Below are 16,202 nucleotides of genomic sequence, written 5' to 3' on the forward strand. Positions count from 1 at the left end.
CAGGAGGACTTAGGAAAAGGGAGCTCAGTGTACAATGTCTTTGGGGAAAAAAAAAAAAAAAAAAAGCAAGAAGAAACCCAGTAAAAGCCTTACGACAAGGCTCCAAGGATGTTTTATTACGAGGAGGCATCTCACCAAATCATAGCCCCATGACCACCGTCTCCTTTTTGTTTTGTTCTTTTCACTTTTTGTTTTTAAATAATGACAGATTCACAGGAAGTTGCAAAGATAGTACAGAGAAGTCCTTGTACGCTTCACCCACTCCCCGTCAATGATTGCATCTTAAGGATCTCTAGTACAATATCAAAACCAGGAGCTTGACATTGGCAACAATGCATGTGTCCAGTTCGACGCCATTCTATCACATGTATAAATCCATTTTACCACCACCACAATCACTGTTCTATACCACAAAGGTGTCCCTGTGCTACCCCTTCCTAGTCACACCCACCCCATTCCTGCTCTCATGCAACCCAGTCCCTGGCAGCCACACAGATATGAGCTCCACCTCTATAGTTCTGTCAATTTGAGAATGTCCTATAAATGGAACTGTAGAGTAAGTGGCTTTCTTCACTCAGCACAATGCCCTTGAGATCCGTCCAAGGATGCTGCTGCGTGTATCAGGGGTCGGTTCCTTTTTCTTGCTGAGTTGTATTCCCCAGTGTCTCCTCTCCTTTTAATGAAATGCATGTGCATGTCAGGAAGTATGGCAGTGAGACAGCTTGGCTCTGGCAGCTGCTTCTCCATCCATAGCTCCCAGAAAACAGTGACGTCTCTGAGAGCTGGACAGGACTTTCTCATCCTGCAGCATCCGGGGGCGACCATTCTGTGCTGTTAGTCCAGCACTTCGGTGTCAGTGATGGGTCATGGAGGACCACTGCTCTCACTTGGTCTAAGTGGTCTTTCAGCTGTGCAGTGAGGTCCTTCTACCATTGACTGACTTTTCCAAACATCTCACGGATGGTGTAGGGAAGTGCTTCTCAGACTCACTCTATATGCGCATCATTGGGGATCTGGTTGAAATGCAGGTTCTGATTAACTAGGGCTGGGTCAGGCTTGTGCTTCCACATTTCCAATAAGCATCTAGGCAGTGCTCATGATGCCCATCCAGGGACCACCCTTCCCATAGCAAAGGTGTCAAGGATGGAAGTCACAGATTCATCTCCAATCCTTTCTGCTGCCAGAATTCACCTGTGGCTCTCATCTTGTCACCTGCCTCTTTGGAATCTCAACCTTGTGGGTTGTTATGAGCCTTTCCTTTCATCCCAGACCATGAAGACATTTTAGAAATACATCTGGGGGGGAGGGTACCTGGGTGACTCAGTCGGTTGAGCATCCGACTTCAGCTCAGGTCATGATCTCACAGTTCATGGATTCGAGCCCCCCATCAGGCTCTGTACTGACTGACAGCTTGGAGCCTGGAGCCTGCTTCGGATTCTGTCTCCCTCTCTCTCTGCCCCTCCCCTGCTCATGCTTGCTCTCTCTCATTCTCTTTCTCAAAAATAAACATGAAAAAACTTTTAAAATAAATAAGGAATACATCTGGGGAAATCATTTCAAGTTCTATTTTCCTAGGTGGAGTGTTTATTATTCACACAAACCTAAGGAATTATTCACACACTCCACCTTCACTTTTCCTGGTCTGCTTTTAGTCCAGATCAAATGTATTTATTTCACGGGTGTTTACTGATGGCCTAGCATACATGTGGGACCCGCCTCCCTGTTATGACTTAAAGCACCCAACCTCTCCCGCTTTGGTTTTCATTTTCCCTACTGTGTTGGCCAGAGAAGCAAAGAAGAAAACTCTTGTTTATTGTAAGACTGTTTTTACGAGACTTCTTTCTGCACTCCCAAAGGCCTCCTGAGAGTGGCAGGGACACACAGGAGGATCAAGAAGGGACAATCAAAGACAGCTGTCTCTTCCACCGTCACGAAAATTACCTTGATGGTGGAATGGGATGAGTGAAGCATCTGGTTCGAAATGGCTGCTGGGTGACCTTGAGACTTGTCTGTCGTTTGCTGTGGGGAATGAGTGGGTGGCAAGAAGAAAGAGGGGCAGATTTTATCCATAATTACTCTTTCCTTGTCAAGGGAATGACTGCATTTCCAGTACTTCAAAGGAGTCACCCTCACACATTAAATATCGTTGGGGGACGCTCAGACATTGTTTTCTGTTGAACAAATAATAAGAAAATAATAAGAAAGTACATAAAGTCTTTTTTTCTAGAAATTCCTTAGACAAGGGAATGAATCTGTCTGTACTCCTGACATGTGAGGGTTTCAACTGACCAGGGAGTTTAATGAAAATCAGCTATGTGATATCATTGCTTACAAGAGCTCATTTAGCTATAGACTACATTAATAGGAGCATGATCACTAGAATAAGGAGGTGATGGTGCTCCTCTCTGCACTGCAGAGATCCCTCCTGGAGTGGTACATTCGGTTTAGGGCCTGTATGAGTCAGGGTTCCCAGCAGCAAGCAACTCTGGCTAATTTAAGAAGAAAGGGGATTTATTCAAAGATATTAGACAACTCATACAATTGTTGATGGGCTAGAGAAATCATGTTAAAGGCAGAGCGTTAGCTGGTTAAGCATCTGACTCTTGATTTCTGCTCAGGTCATGATCTCATGGTTCGTGAGATAGGGTCCTGATCAGGCTCCACGCTAACAGTGTGGAGCTTGCCTGGGATTCTCTCTCTCCCTCTCTTTCTGCCCCTCCCCCGCTCACGATCTCTTGATCTCCCTCTCAAAATAAAGAAACTTAAAAAAAAAAAAAAAAAAAAAAAAACTCAAATAAAGGCAGGGCTTTTAGGAATAACTTACAAGCCATGACACAGGAAAGGCCTGATAAAGTCACTGCTGCCACCAAATGCTACGAAAGCAGAAATCCATGATGGCAGCTCCACAGTGACCAGGAACTTGATTTCCGTGACTGCTCCTGCCACAAGCACCAACACCATTCCTGCCTCAGGAATTCAACCTGCCACAAAGAGCGATGCCTCCACCTCCACTTGCACCACGAAGTGGAAGCTTCCATTCCTTCACCGTGCTGCTTCTCAATCAGAGTTTCATTCCCGTACATCCGATTGGCAGAACCTCAGTCACGTGACTGTGCTTAGCTGTGGGCGTGGCTGGGGGCTTCGGTTCTTATTGTTGCATTAGGGAGACAGGACAAATACCACGGCATTCCTATGGAGAAAGAGGAGGGGTAGCCATGAACTTGACAGATGTCCCCTACACTTGATGAAGGTCACTGACTCATCAGAAGAAAATAACCAGAGAGGTTTTGTAGATAAGAATTAGCCTCACTCAGTATGGCTGCAGGGATTAGAGCTGTTCTAATGATGCACTCTTCAACGATTCAGATTTCATCAAAGCATAAATAAGAACGTTTAAAAGTTAGAGCAAAGCCTTCCAAAGATGGAATGAGATGACACAGGGGTAGTGAGTTCCCCACCACAGGAAGCATTCAATAAAAACACTGGCCAACCACTTGATAGAGATTCAAGCAATAAATGTGGGGGTGGGGGGTAGAATTTAAAGGTCCTTACAACTCAGATATTGTCATTATCAGTTCTCTCCCTCTGATATTAATCCATCTATTTGGCCTCAGAAAACCAATCAATCTTGATATAGAATTTGTGATGACCTCCTTACGTAGAATTTGTGATGACCTTCCTGCCTTCATTTTTTGCCACTGCTGCATTTTATTAAAGCCTGCCACCCCATTTATCCTCATCATGTTAGTGAGGCAGCTGATCAATTCACTACTCTTACTTATCGAATACAGGAGGAAGAGAAATGGTCTACAAAACCTCACCAGCTGGGGGAGAGAAAAAGTAGCTAGGAGCAATTCAGTTACTGAAAAATGGGACTTCTTTTTATAAAGGCAAAAAAAAAATGGATTTCAGTAAAGCAATCAAGTTAGGGAAGGGCCATTTCTGACAGTAGAATGAAACCCAGGTATGTGAAATTGCACATGTCAACCCTGCATCCGTTGTGCATTTTTTAAACCAGACTCGACAGAGAAAAACCGTGAGTCGTGCACTAGTTTGGCCACAGGTGCCTGGTGAGTGAGCCCCTCCCTTCCAGCCTCCGTCTTCCCTCCTATAGAATGGAGATGTCACTGCGTTGCCACAGCAGGTGCAGCAGGTGGGAGAGAGGAGGCGTAGTTGAAGCCATGTGAGAGGGAGGGCTGTGTCAAAACGCAGCACACCTTGTTCACCAGGCGGGGAGAAGCAAGAGGGAAGCTGGGTTTGCTCCTGCCCTGGGGCGACTGCCACCAGTCTCAAGGCTGATTGGCTTACCCCACCTCAGCCTTACCGGCAGCCTCAGGTCCCCGGAGGCCAGCAGAGGTTCTGTCAGCATCCTGCCCACGGCAGCCAAACAGCTCCCCTTCTACCACACTAGGGTCCAGTTTAATTCATGACACTCCCTTGACAGCCTCACTCCCTGCAGCCCCCAGGGACCCCAGCCCTTTGTTCATCTCCTGCTCTGAGCTCTCCGGTAGGGAATTCTACTAGGTGACTGTCAGCCGGCTGCCACATCTCATCCCAGAGGCAATGGAAACAGTGCCGAGCATCACACCTCTGTGTGCTGCTTCGAGATGCTTCTCTGACTGAAATGTCATTTCCAGTCCCTCTTTTACATCGATGAGTGCAGAAATTGGCAGGGAAGGACAGGGTCGGCTGTAGAGAATGATATCTTGACAGATGAAGGCCCGCCACAGCTCAATCCTGTACATACCTGCTGTGGAAAGACACCCTGCAGTGTATACAAATATGAAAACAAGTAAAATCCAACATTGCTCTGACTCGGACATCACAGTGAGAACTAACGTTTATTGAGCATCTATCATGTGGTAGCCACTGTACCCAGCGCTTTGTATGCATTATTATCTCCATCCTCTTCTATGATAGGGATTTGTATTCCCATTTTACAGATAGGGAAGCTGAGGTGCAGACGGCAAGGCGAAAAGTAAATGCAGTGCTGGGATTGAGTGCAGACTGTGTTAGCTTGACTAATGAGCAAGCTCTAACCCTTCACCATCCTCTTTGTTTAAAATGCCTCCTTTTGGGACGCCTGGCTGGCTCCGTCCATGGAGCATGTGAATCCTGATCTCAGGGTTGTGGGTTCGAATCCCACATTGGGTGTAGAGATTGTTTAAAAATAAAATCTGAAAAAGGAAGACAAGAATTTTAATTAAAAAAACAAATAAGATGCTTCCTTTCCAGGGAGGTGGGGGAATGAAATGCTTTTCTCCTCTCTGCTGCTTTAAAAAAAAATGACCATTCAGACACATATTCAGAAGAGGAAGAAAAGCTTTCCGGGCTCAGGGGAAGGTTAATCGTGCGCATCCGTGGTGAGCTGTTATGCCAAGGTCAGCTTCCTCTACATGCAGTTTTGTGTGTGCGTGAGTTTTGTTTGGGCGAGACAGGGGTGTTGAGTTCAGTTCAGATGGGCCAATATTTAATGGGTCTTGACTGTCACTGGGGACAGAGGTAACTGGGTCCCTCGAGGGGACCTGACACACAGACACACAGACACAGCCTGGGGACAGACTTGCTGCCTGGCCGACTCCTGGTGTGAAGTGACCACCACCCCTACCACCACCCCCACACCTCTTTGGCAGATGGGCCCTGATTGTCAAGGTCATGCTCAGTGAGGCCAGGAGTCAGACAGGAGACACGTTTGGTCCATCGCGCCTCTGAGTCCACATGTTTCCTGTCTCAGGTTTTTCGCTTTTATGGGGCCAAGTTCCCACCAGCCTGGGTCCCTCAGTTTTGCTGATAAGTAGAGACAGCATCAGGGGGAAGTTTCCTAATGGCTGAGTTTGCCCGCAAACAGCAGCTCAGTGATGGGCATCACTGAACCAGGGACACACACACCTAGGGGGCATCTCCTGGCCTCCCAGATCCGTGCTCTGTCAACCCGGGATGCAGGGAGAAGCATTAACACAACCACAGGGAATAATCTGAATGTGGAAGGTTTGTGTTTCAGTCCCTTGTTAGAGCTGAGAAGGACCTCAAACAGTCAACAACTTCATAGAGCATTTTTTTTAATTTATTTATTTTGAGAGAGCACACACGTGCTCACATGCATGTGAGCAGGGGAGGGGCAGAGAGAGGGAGAGAGAATCCCAAGCAAGCTCTGCCCTATCAGCACAGAGCCCTGCGCGGGGCTCGAACTCATGGACCATGAGATCATGACCTGAGCTGAAACCAAGAGTCAGATGTTTAACCAACTGAGCCACCCAGGCGCCCCCATCCAGCTTTTTAAAAGAGGAAAGGCCCCCAGAGCCTGCAAAGCGAGGCCTCCCTCATTCGCTCCTGAGGGGGAAGAAGTTGAACCCCGTGGCCTCTGCCTGCAGTGCATGGACCCGGCTTCTTCTAGCGGCCTCCCCACAGAGGACAAGATGTTCGTTTGCTTTCTCCTGCCATGGTGCTAGAGAAACAAATTTCACTTTCAGCTGCAACCTTCCAGAAGCACAAAAATAAGCCACCAGAAAGTCCTCAAGCTCAGGACCCTCAGTTTTTCCAGGGTTGTCGGGTTGTGTTTTCTTTAATGAGCCAGTTTGAGCTGCAACCCGGTTCTGTTTGCTCCCGTCTCAGACTATACACACAGCATCTTCACCTTCCGTGGGTGTGTTCAAGGGAGCAGAGCACAGGAGCGGACTGAGAAAGCCCGGGACAGACCTGGGTTGTGTTTTGTTTTGTGTTCGTAAAACCAGGAGATAGGTAGCTAGCTCTGGTGTCGTCGAGGCAGCGGGAAGTCAGGACATTGAACAACATACGGTCTGGGCCATGGATTTGGAGGGTCGGCCGTGTGGCTTTCGGGAGCGTCAGACTTGAGGAAGACCATCTGGCCTTGTTTAGAATCTGTCGTGTCGGGGTCGCTTCCCTGCACCGATGTCACATACGCACATGTTAAAGCCGAGTAGTAGGCAGCCGGTAGGTCGGATGGGACACGAACTGAGTTCTCTGATTGGGTAAAGTCCTTTAAACTGTCCAGCGAAGAGGCTACAGCCCAGCTGCTGCTCCTTCTGGGGCCTCTTCTATTTCAAAGAAGAGAAACAGCCCAGCAGAGACTTGAATCCTGGCTCAGGAACCAAGCGCCAGCCCCACGTCTCAGAGGCCCTCGCTGTTGTTGGCACCTGGGGGCAAGGCAGGCACTCTCTCTGCTCCACCGCCACTCCTCCATCCATGTAAGCATCCGTGGCCTTTCTTAAGAGACGTGCTCTGCTCCCTTGCTCCTCAAAGTGGGGTCCACAGACAGCAGCATCGACCTCCCTGGGAGTTTGTTGGGAAGGGAGAATCTCACCCCCTCCCCCAGACCTCCTGCCCTGGAATCTGCATTTTAACCAGAGGCCCAGACGACTGCTGAGCACACGGAGGGTCTGAGAAAGGCTGTGACTGCCATAGGCCCTTCTGTCTCCTAAGGACACTGAAAACATGCCTGAAAAGAGGATCAGGACCCAGGGAGAAGCGGGGTGGGCTGTGGGAGAAGATCCTTAGGCTGTTTTGTGCATTAGGCCATAATGAGTCATTTTAAGACTGCCATGTTCTCTGAGAGTTTCAGAAACTCAATTGTGCATTCTTCTCCCGCCAACAATTTCTCCCCTGACTAGACGTGGGAGGTGTTTCTCCAGCTGCCGGTGAATGTCTGGTGAATTACCTTACCCTCTGCCGCTTCTTTCCTGCTATCTCTCACCAGGGGGGACGTTGTGTCAAAAGCTTTGGAACAGTGTGCCCGCAATCACTATTTCCAGCCACCTGTTTCTGCTGACAACTTTAGGAATTAGCTTCTTTATCAAGCACTAGATAAAAATCATTCCACTCTTTATCAAGCATTAGATGAAAGTCATTCCACTCTGGAGGAAAATGTTAACAGAAAGCTAACAGAAAGTTAAGGGCTGTTTGTAAAACCACATACACTCGGGTCCGGTGTGCCAAAAGCAGCTTGTGTCCCAAGTGGGACAGACAGGCCACGACGGGCAGGAATAGAGAAGAGGGTAGACAGAAAGAATTGTGAAGGCTTGAAAAACGATGTTTGAATGGTACATGGAGGGGACCATGTGGCAGTCTGAGATGGCTTTCTCAGAAATGTCTTTGAGAGCATGAGGGTTATAAGAAAAAACTGTGATTTTTACAGAGTGCCCCAAACTCCTAGGACTTCAGTCCTTAGGTTCTGTCTCTACATCCCTATTAATGAAACGTGACCTTTTCATCCCAAGGAGACCAAGGCTTTACCTACAATGCAGCATAGAGAAGGAGAATTGATCAATTATCTAGATAATTCAAGGCCAACCTCCCACCTCAGCTACCTCTCTGTACACAAACCATCATCATGGCCTTCAGCAAAAATATCTGACCAGGGGCACTAACCACATGACTAGGACTTGGTTTAGCAAGCCACCTGCCTTGTGCGGGGGGGAGGGGGAAGGATTTTGCCCCCAGAGCCATTTAGCAGCGTCTGGAGACATTTGTAGTTGTCACAACCGAGGGAGAGAGATGCTACTGGCATCTAGTGGGCAGAGGCCGGGAAGCTGTTAAACATCCTACAGTGCATAGGAGAAGCTCTGGCTCACAGAATTACCCTGTCCCGAGTGTCAGCAGGGCCAAGGCTGAGAAGCTCTGTTCTGGGGAGATGGGTTTGGGTCTCCAGTCACTGCTCAGCACAGTGGTTTGGAAGGAATTTGGGTCAGCATTTCTTCCCCATAGTTTCCTGGATCACAGGAAAGTCAACACAGTCTCTAGCGATGAGCTCAGATTCTCCTCCTCCCGGAGCCAAGTCCAGCCGCATCCAGCTGGGTCATCATGGGCCTCCTCAGACAGCAGAGCCCGCTTTATATTTTCATCTTCCAGGGGATTTCCGAGATTTACTCTTTTGCCAGCCTTCGTACTTTGGCATAGAGCACGGCCTCTGGGAGGTCAGGAGAAACCCACCAAGGTCACATCTATTTTGGAAGCTCCAGGTATAAAAATGAAGAAAGGCAAGAATAAGATTATAAAAATTTCAATTTGTTTTAAATATTTGCAAATGTGAAATTAATACTTCCACCCCCAAATAATGGAATCAATATATTTGTACAATATAACTGCAGTATCTATAAATTTCATATATTAATTCATAGTGCCCTACAGGCAGGGTGGTCCTGTAATGGGATTCAACCCGGAAAGCGCACAGTGAAAGCTTTCCTTTTTGCAGTCCCACCAGTGTGTCCCTGTGACTATGAACAGGGCTTACTTGGAATAATATTAAAGATCTAAACGTACAGCTATCTGAGGCTATGTCAGAAGGAGCAGCGAAAGTCCAAAGGCAAGGCGTAGTAGTTAAAACACAGAAATACTTATATATTTTTATATATGTGTAACTATGTACTTATAGTTAAAACATACAAATACTTATTGGATGTTCTTGTCCCGGGTAGTATTATAAGCGTGTGTGTGTGTGCATGATATATAATATATATAATCTAAATATACATATACAGGGCACCTGGGTGGCTCAGTCGGTTGAGCGTCCGACTTTGGCTCAGGTCATGATCTCACAGTTCATGGGTTCGAGCCCCGCGTCGGGCTCTGTGCTGACAGCTCGGAGCCTGGAGCCTGCTTCGGATTCTGTGTCTCCCTCTCTCTCTCTGCTCCTCCCCCACTCATGCTCTGTCTCTCTCTCAAAAAAAAAAAAAAAAAAAAAAACATTAAAAAAAATTTTTAAATATACATATACATACACACACGTATACGTGATCTCAATACTTTGTTGTTGTTAATCCCATTGGACAGATGGGAAAACCCAAATGGAGAGAAATGAAGCCATGCCCAAGGTCACATACCTTATAACTAGATATGTGAGTGGAATCGGTCATGTAAGTAAACTTAGGCAGTTGGATTCCAGAGACCACACCTGTAACTCTGTGGATATACAGCCTCTCAAAAAGAGAGACACAGGTTCAAGAAGATGTGTGCGTAGCACCATAAAAGGGCTTTAGAAAGCATCTAGAGGAGATGCAGTGCCAACAGGACAGGTGTTAGAATCATATGGCTCTGAATTCAAATTCTGGTTTGGACCCTTCACTGTGAGTCCTGGGCTCCTTAATTTAAAGCCACTTTCCTCAGCTGCAGTGTGGTGTCCCCATATGTCCAATGAGACTGTGGTGGGATCTGTGCATTATCCCAGGAGCACAAGAGGCACACAGTGTTGTGATGATAAAACCGAAGCTCAGAGAGAGCAAGTGTGTTGCCCAAGGCCACACAGCAAAGTACTGACGGGCCTCTGAATACCTGGCCTAGTGTTCCTTACACATCAGCTGCTCTAAGCGACTTCATCTATCTGGCCCCCTCCATCCCCTAAGTGTCTTTCTCAAATCGCCCATTTCAGAGCTCCAGATAGGCTCCTCTCACCTGCAGGGCTATGCTGTCATACTTGGTGATCTGTGCCAAACTGGATGAATGGGAGTAAATAATCATAGAAGCTACACGGTTCAAAAAACGTGGGGAAAGGGGCGCCTGGGTGGCTCAGTTGGTTAAGCTCCTGACTCTCGATTTCGGCTCAAGTCATGATCACCCATTTTGTGAGATCAAGCCCCAAGTCAAGCTCTATGCTGACAACATGGAGCCTGCTTGGGATGCTCTCTCTCCCTGTCTCTCTGCCCACGCGCCAGCCCCCCCCCACACACACACACACCGTGATTGCTCGCTCATTCTCTCTCTCTCTCTCTCTCTCTCTCTCTCTCAAAATAAATAAATAAGCATCAAAAAAAAAAAAAAAAAGTGGAGAAAAATGTTTAAATTCCAAACATAATCCACTAGGTGGAGCCACACTGCTGCATTCAAGGAGGCCCAAACTTCTAGATAAGCGTGAATTTGGCACTTAAGTGAGGGACTGAGGTTTCACTCATTCGCTCAGTCATTCATTCATTCAGTAAATATCTACTAAGCACCTACTCTGTGTTACGCACGATGATACAACATAAACACTGTAGCTATGGACAATGTAATTAGAACCTGACAATTTCTCTGCTTCTGTAATGAATCTCATAGCCAGGCAACAACTTGATCCTTCCATTCACTCCATTGTGATCAGGGGACCAGTGATGTCATTCTCCCACTTCTTCCTAAAATATTTATTTGGCATGGATTCTCCACCAGGCTCTGGGAACCGTAAGGGAGATCAGACACAGTCTAATGGAAGAGGCAGGCATGTGGCTAGTGTGTGGTCAGCATGGCCTGTAGGATGACTGATACTTGCAAAGGCTGGCTGGAGTTGCCCAGAACTCATCTTCAACATCCTTTAACATAAACTCATGTCCTTTCTCCTTGGGCATCCTGAAGGGGGAGATCAAAACCTTGGATCCTTTCTCTGCTTCTTGTCAATAAATGGCTCCAATTTGCTGTCCCCCTCCTTCAGAAATCTCTGTTAGTGCCACCCAAGTGAGGCTTGAAATGGCAAGAATGAAACTGACTTCATTACAAGTGGATTACACGAAAGCGTGCACTCTTCCCTAGGCACACATTTCTGCCTCCCCTTCCAAGAGAGTCTGCATGGGTGTAGATGGAACCACATAGACCAATATTGAGAGGCCCGGGCTCTGAGCCCAACATGACGCGTGGTCATGAATCAGTCACATCCTTTTTCTGGCCTCAGTCTTCTCGTCTGCGGTAGCCTAAATATGGGCATCAGTTAATTACAGACCTTCCCAGCAGGAGATGGTGTCTTTCCCCAGTTGCCTCGATCCCAGAGTCAGCCATCCTCCAATCCACACCACATCATCTGCCCTGGATTAGCCATAAGGAGCCTGCCAGTGGTTCTCCCGCAGTCACTCTGCCCCCAATATATGTGCATTTCATGCAGGAGATCAAATGACACGAAAACATAAGTCCTTCATCTGCCACATACCCCTAATCACCTTCCTTCCCACGAACTGCAAGATTGGGCACCGTCTAGCTCCCCGCCACCTCTCTGTCTTACCCTTGTTCACACTGTGCCAGCCTCAAGTCTGGGACTGTGACCCGAGGACCACACAGCTCGTCATCTCTAGAGAGACTGGAGCCAAAAATCAAGACAGAACCTGAGCCAGAAATCTTACGAAGTTTCACTTCAAGATAAACACTGAAGTGGTACCCAGGAGCTAGGGGAGACAGGAAACTACTCCTGGAACCTGGCGGAGAAAAGTTTTTCTAATAGGAGGAGATGGGGGTGGCATGAAGGAGCAGAGGACTGCAAAAACGCTGTTTCTGGTGGAAGCTAAATGGTCAGAAACCTCAGCTGTTGCCCCGTAGCTGGACGGTGAACAGGTGAGTGAGTCCCCAGTCAGGTTGGTGTGACCACATTTGCTTGCACATCTTATTTGGTTTTCCCTGAACTTACAGGTCTGATCCTCTGTGAGAGTCTAAACTCCCATGACATGTTCTCCTTCATAGCTCCCTGTCTTCCTGAACAGAACTCTGCACAAAGATGGCAGGGACAACGTTTGCTGAGCGTTGCGAGCCACAATCCTTCTCACCAGCCACGCCTGGTAGCAGCACCCCAATTTTCTTCTAGGGCGTGCTCCCTTCCCCACCTTCACCCCTGTGCTCCACATAAGGGCCGATTCTCTCCCTGGCTCCAGAGCTGGACACATGGCTCAGAGCTAGCCAGGCAAAACATCCCTTTCTCCTGACCACACTTACTGGTTCAGGAATGGGCAGGTGACCATTCCAGAACCGAGGAGACAAAGGAGACAGAGGTGGGGATAAAGACAAGTGCTCTTCTGCTAAGGCTGCAAGACATAAAGACGCTGCAGGTTTTAAGGTGCTGAAGGCCTAGAATTAGCCAACACAGTGGAAAACAGAGACAGAAGATGGGAGAGGTCAAGTCCTGCTGACATGGTTTAAGCCCCTGGATCCAGCTGAGTCAGAAGCCATTTGTGTCACTGGATTCTTGAATTATATGAGCATATAATTTCCATTTCTTGCCTAAGACAATTAGAATTACTTGTCACTTGCATCCAAAACAGTCCTGACGAATGAATGAATGAATGAATGAATCTACCAGAAAACTTTGACACAGAGGAAAGATTCTGCGCTGGGAGCCAAGACAGTGTCTCACCATTTGCTGTGTGATGCTGGGAAAGTTGCCTGATGACTCTGGACTTCAGCTTAGAACTCTGAAACCATTAATTTATCCAACAAATATTCACTGGCATTAATTGTGCCAGACACCATGTTAGGTGTTGACTCTTCTGTGGTAAGTTTCCTGTTCTCATGAAAATGGAAATGAAGTTCACTCCTAGAAAAGAAAATTTACATTTTGCATACCTGACTTTGTAAAAATCTGTTTGTGGCACAAGCTTCTAGCACTTGGTAACTGGTAAGGGTTATTATTCTTTCCACTCCTCATCAGCTACTATCGTGAGGTGAGCTGGAGGAGGGGCGAGAAACAGGGCCTAGTACAATGGGGAGGAGGGTACCCAGACTTCACTTCCCTCCCAGAACTCACAGCCAATTGGATATAATGTTTATGAGCCTAATTACACATGGCACCGAGCTAGAGAGTGTATAAGAGCCTTGCTTGGGCCTGGGTCCGATCCTTTGGGACTTTCAGCTCTAAGAATAGTCAACATGCATTTTTTCTGGCCTCTGGCAAAGAGACTTTTTTGAGTCAAATATGCTCATCAGTGTTCCCAAGAATCAGGCTTGGAAACAGAGGTACTTAAGCTCCATTGCTTTCATTTCTTGTTACAAAGAATTAATGACAGGGCGCCTAGGTGGCTCAGTTGGTTAAGCATCCAACTCTTGATTTTGGCTCAGGTCACGAACGTGAGATCAAGCCCCAAGATGGGCTCTGTGCTGACAGCATGGAGCCTGCTTGGGACTCTCTCTCTCTCTCTCTCTCTCTCTCTCTCTCTCTGCCCCTCCCCCACTTGCTCACACACAAGTGCGTTCCCTCTCTCTCTCTCTCTCAAAATAAATAAATAAACTTAAAAAAAAACCCAAAGAATTAATAATGCCAACCACAGTTGGATTATTTTTGAAGGGAATTCACAACTTGGGTTGAAGTGGCAGAATGTCAGGCTTAAATAAGCCCAGTATATGAGTGTAAGCTTAGCAGGCCAAAAATAACCCGAGACCTAGTCCACCTTCTGTGATTTAATTTGCTCATTCGCTTAACAAATATTTACCAAGTGCCCACTCTGCACCAAACACCATCATACAGCAGCAGCTGGCTCCTAAGAGGGCAGCCCCCAGAGGGAATAGATCCAGAAGCAAATATTCAAACATAAACCCATTCCTTGTATTCCCATGCACACACCTGACTGAGCCCAGCCAAGTGTTAATAAATCAGCCTCTACTAATAAATCAGTGCATGTGCCCTATCCTAAATATAGCACAGGTTCTTGCCTGTTCGTTATTATTGCTGCATTTAAAAAACCTCAAAATTTAGTGGTTTGGTACTTGATGCCACGGAATAGTACACTTAAAAAAGGTTAAAATGGTATTTTACCATAATAAAAAACCTAGGGAAGGATAAAAAAAAAAAAAACTTAACACTTGGAAACAACTCTTTAAGCTCACGGATTCTGGGGGTCAGAACTTTGGGTGGGGCCCAGTGGGGCCAGCTGATTTCTGCTCCATGGTGTCTGGGTCTCAGCTAGGAAAACTTGAAGGCTGTGGGTGAATCAGTGGCTGGGTGCTGGCATCATCTGAAGGCTCTGACATTTACATGTCTGGGTTGACTCAAAAACTAGGGACTGTCTATTGGAGCACCCAAATATGGCCTCTTCATCTGCGGCTTTCTCACAGCATAGTGGCCTCAGGGTAGTGAAACTTTTATAGGATAGCTCAGAGCACCTAACATGAGTATTTCCAAAAAAGGGAGGAAGGAAAGGCAAAACCTTTATCCCATTTATGGCCTAACCTTGGACATGTCACTACCGTCATACTCTATTGCTCAAAGCAACCATAAAACTACCCAGATTCAAGGTTAGGAGGTGGGTAAGAATTAGACTCCGTGTTTTGATGGGGGACTATCCAAATTACATTGTAGGAAAACACGTGTGAAGGAAGATATTGTTGCATCCATTTCTGGAAAAATACAATCTGCCAAATCACCTTTTTAAATGGGTCAAAAGCAAAGAAATCACAGAAGAATCAGTTTAGAGAAATAGCAGTGGAAGAGGCCTTAATGAATACATAGTCTGAGAAATGAAGTCCTGAGAGGATCTCTCCTCAGGCTGGTAGAGCACCCAGGGCATTAGGCTGAGTGGAGAGAGATGGTCCTGTCTAGTTGCAATTCTATCATCAATTCCCAACTGTGTGTAATCTCAGGCTAGTAAGGCTTTTCACCCCCGAGAACTCTAACTTCCTCATCTCTAAAATGGAGGTAATTCTTGATCACGTTTCATCAGTGTTGTTGTGAGAACCAAGTAAAATATTTTATGTGAAGACAAGTAGGTTACAAAAATGCCCACAAATTGACCCCCAGGTGGACAGCCCACTTTAGCAATGCAACAGGTGAAGGCCATGTATTTCCCGTTTATCTTTGCCACCTCTCTCTCCAATTGCAGCCCCTCTCCTGGTTTTGCTTGCCCATCTCAGAGATAGCGGCAGATGGAAGCTCACAGAGGGCAAATGACCTAAACAGAGTCACACAGCCCACAAAGGTCAAAACCCAGATTGTTCTGGGATGCGAAGACTTGCCATCTGACAGTGCCCCAGCCCCTGACATTTTCTACAACAGGTGACTCTCACTTTAGCTGAGAAGCATGACACAGATTACAGCAAGTTTCTAGAGTCACACAGTTACAGGAGGGTGGGACAAAATGCTGGTCCTCATCTCATGGAGCCGAAGAATGAATCTCCCAGACAACAGAGTGAGCAAAGCGATGAGTTTATTGAGGGAGAGTATGAAGCTCTAGAGTTAGAGCCCAAGTAGGGTCCCAAGTAGGTAGCCACAGAGGATTTCTGTTCCTGACTCTATGGGGACCTTATCAGAAAGTTTGTGAGACTCCATGCATGGTGGGTCTGGAATACTGTTACGCTTTTTTCCCCCCAAACCCCGCTTCTTCTTCAGCCTCCCGCTTGCAGCTGCAGCCTGCCTCCCTGAAGATCCCTGATATCGCCCAGCCTAACGTTAACCCTTTCCCCACTCAACACTGCCTGGGTTTATACTCTAACTACATCAGCTATGTGACCTTAGGAAAGATCGTTAATTCTCCCCC

Source organism: Panthera onca, chromosome B4 (assembly GCF_046562875.1).
Source record: "Panthera onca isolate mPanOnc1 chromosome B4, mPanOnc1 haplotype 2, whole genome shotgun sequence".
NCBI lineage: Eukaryota > Metazoa > Chordata > Mammalia > Carnivora > Felidae > Panthera > Panthera onca.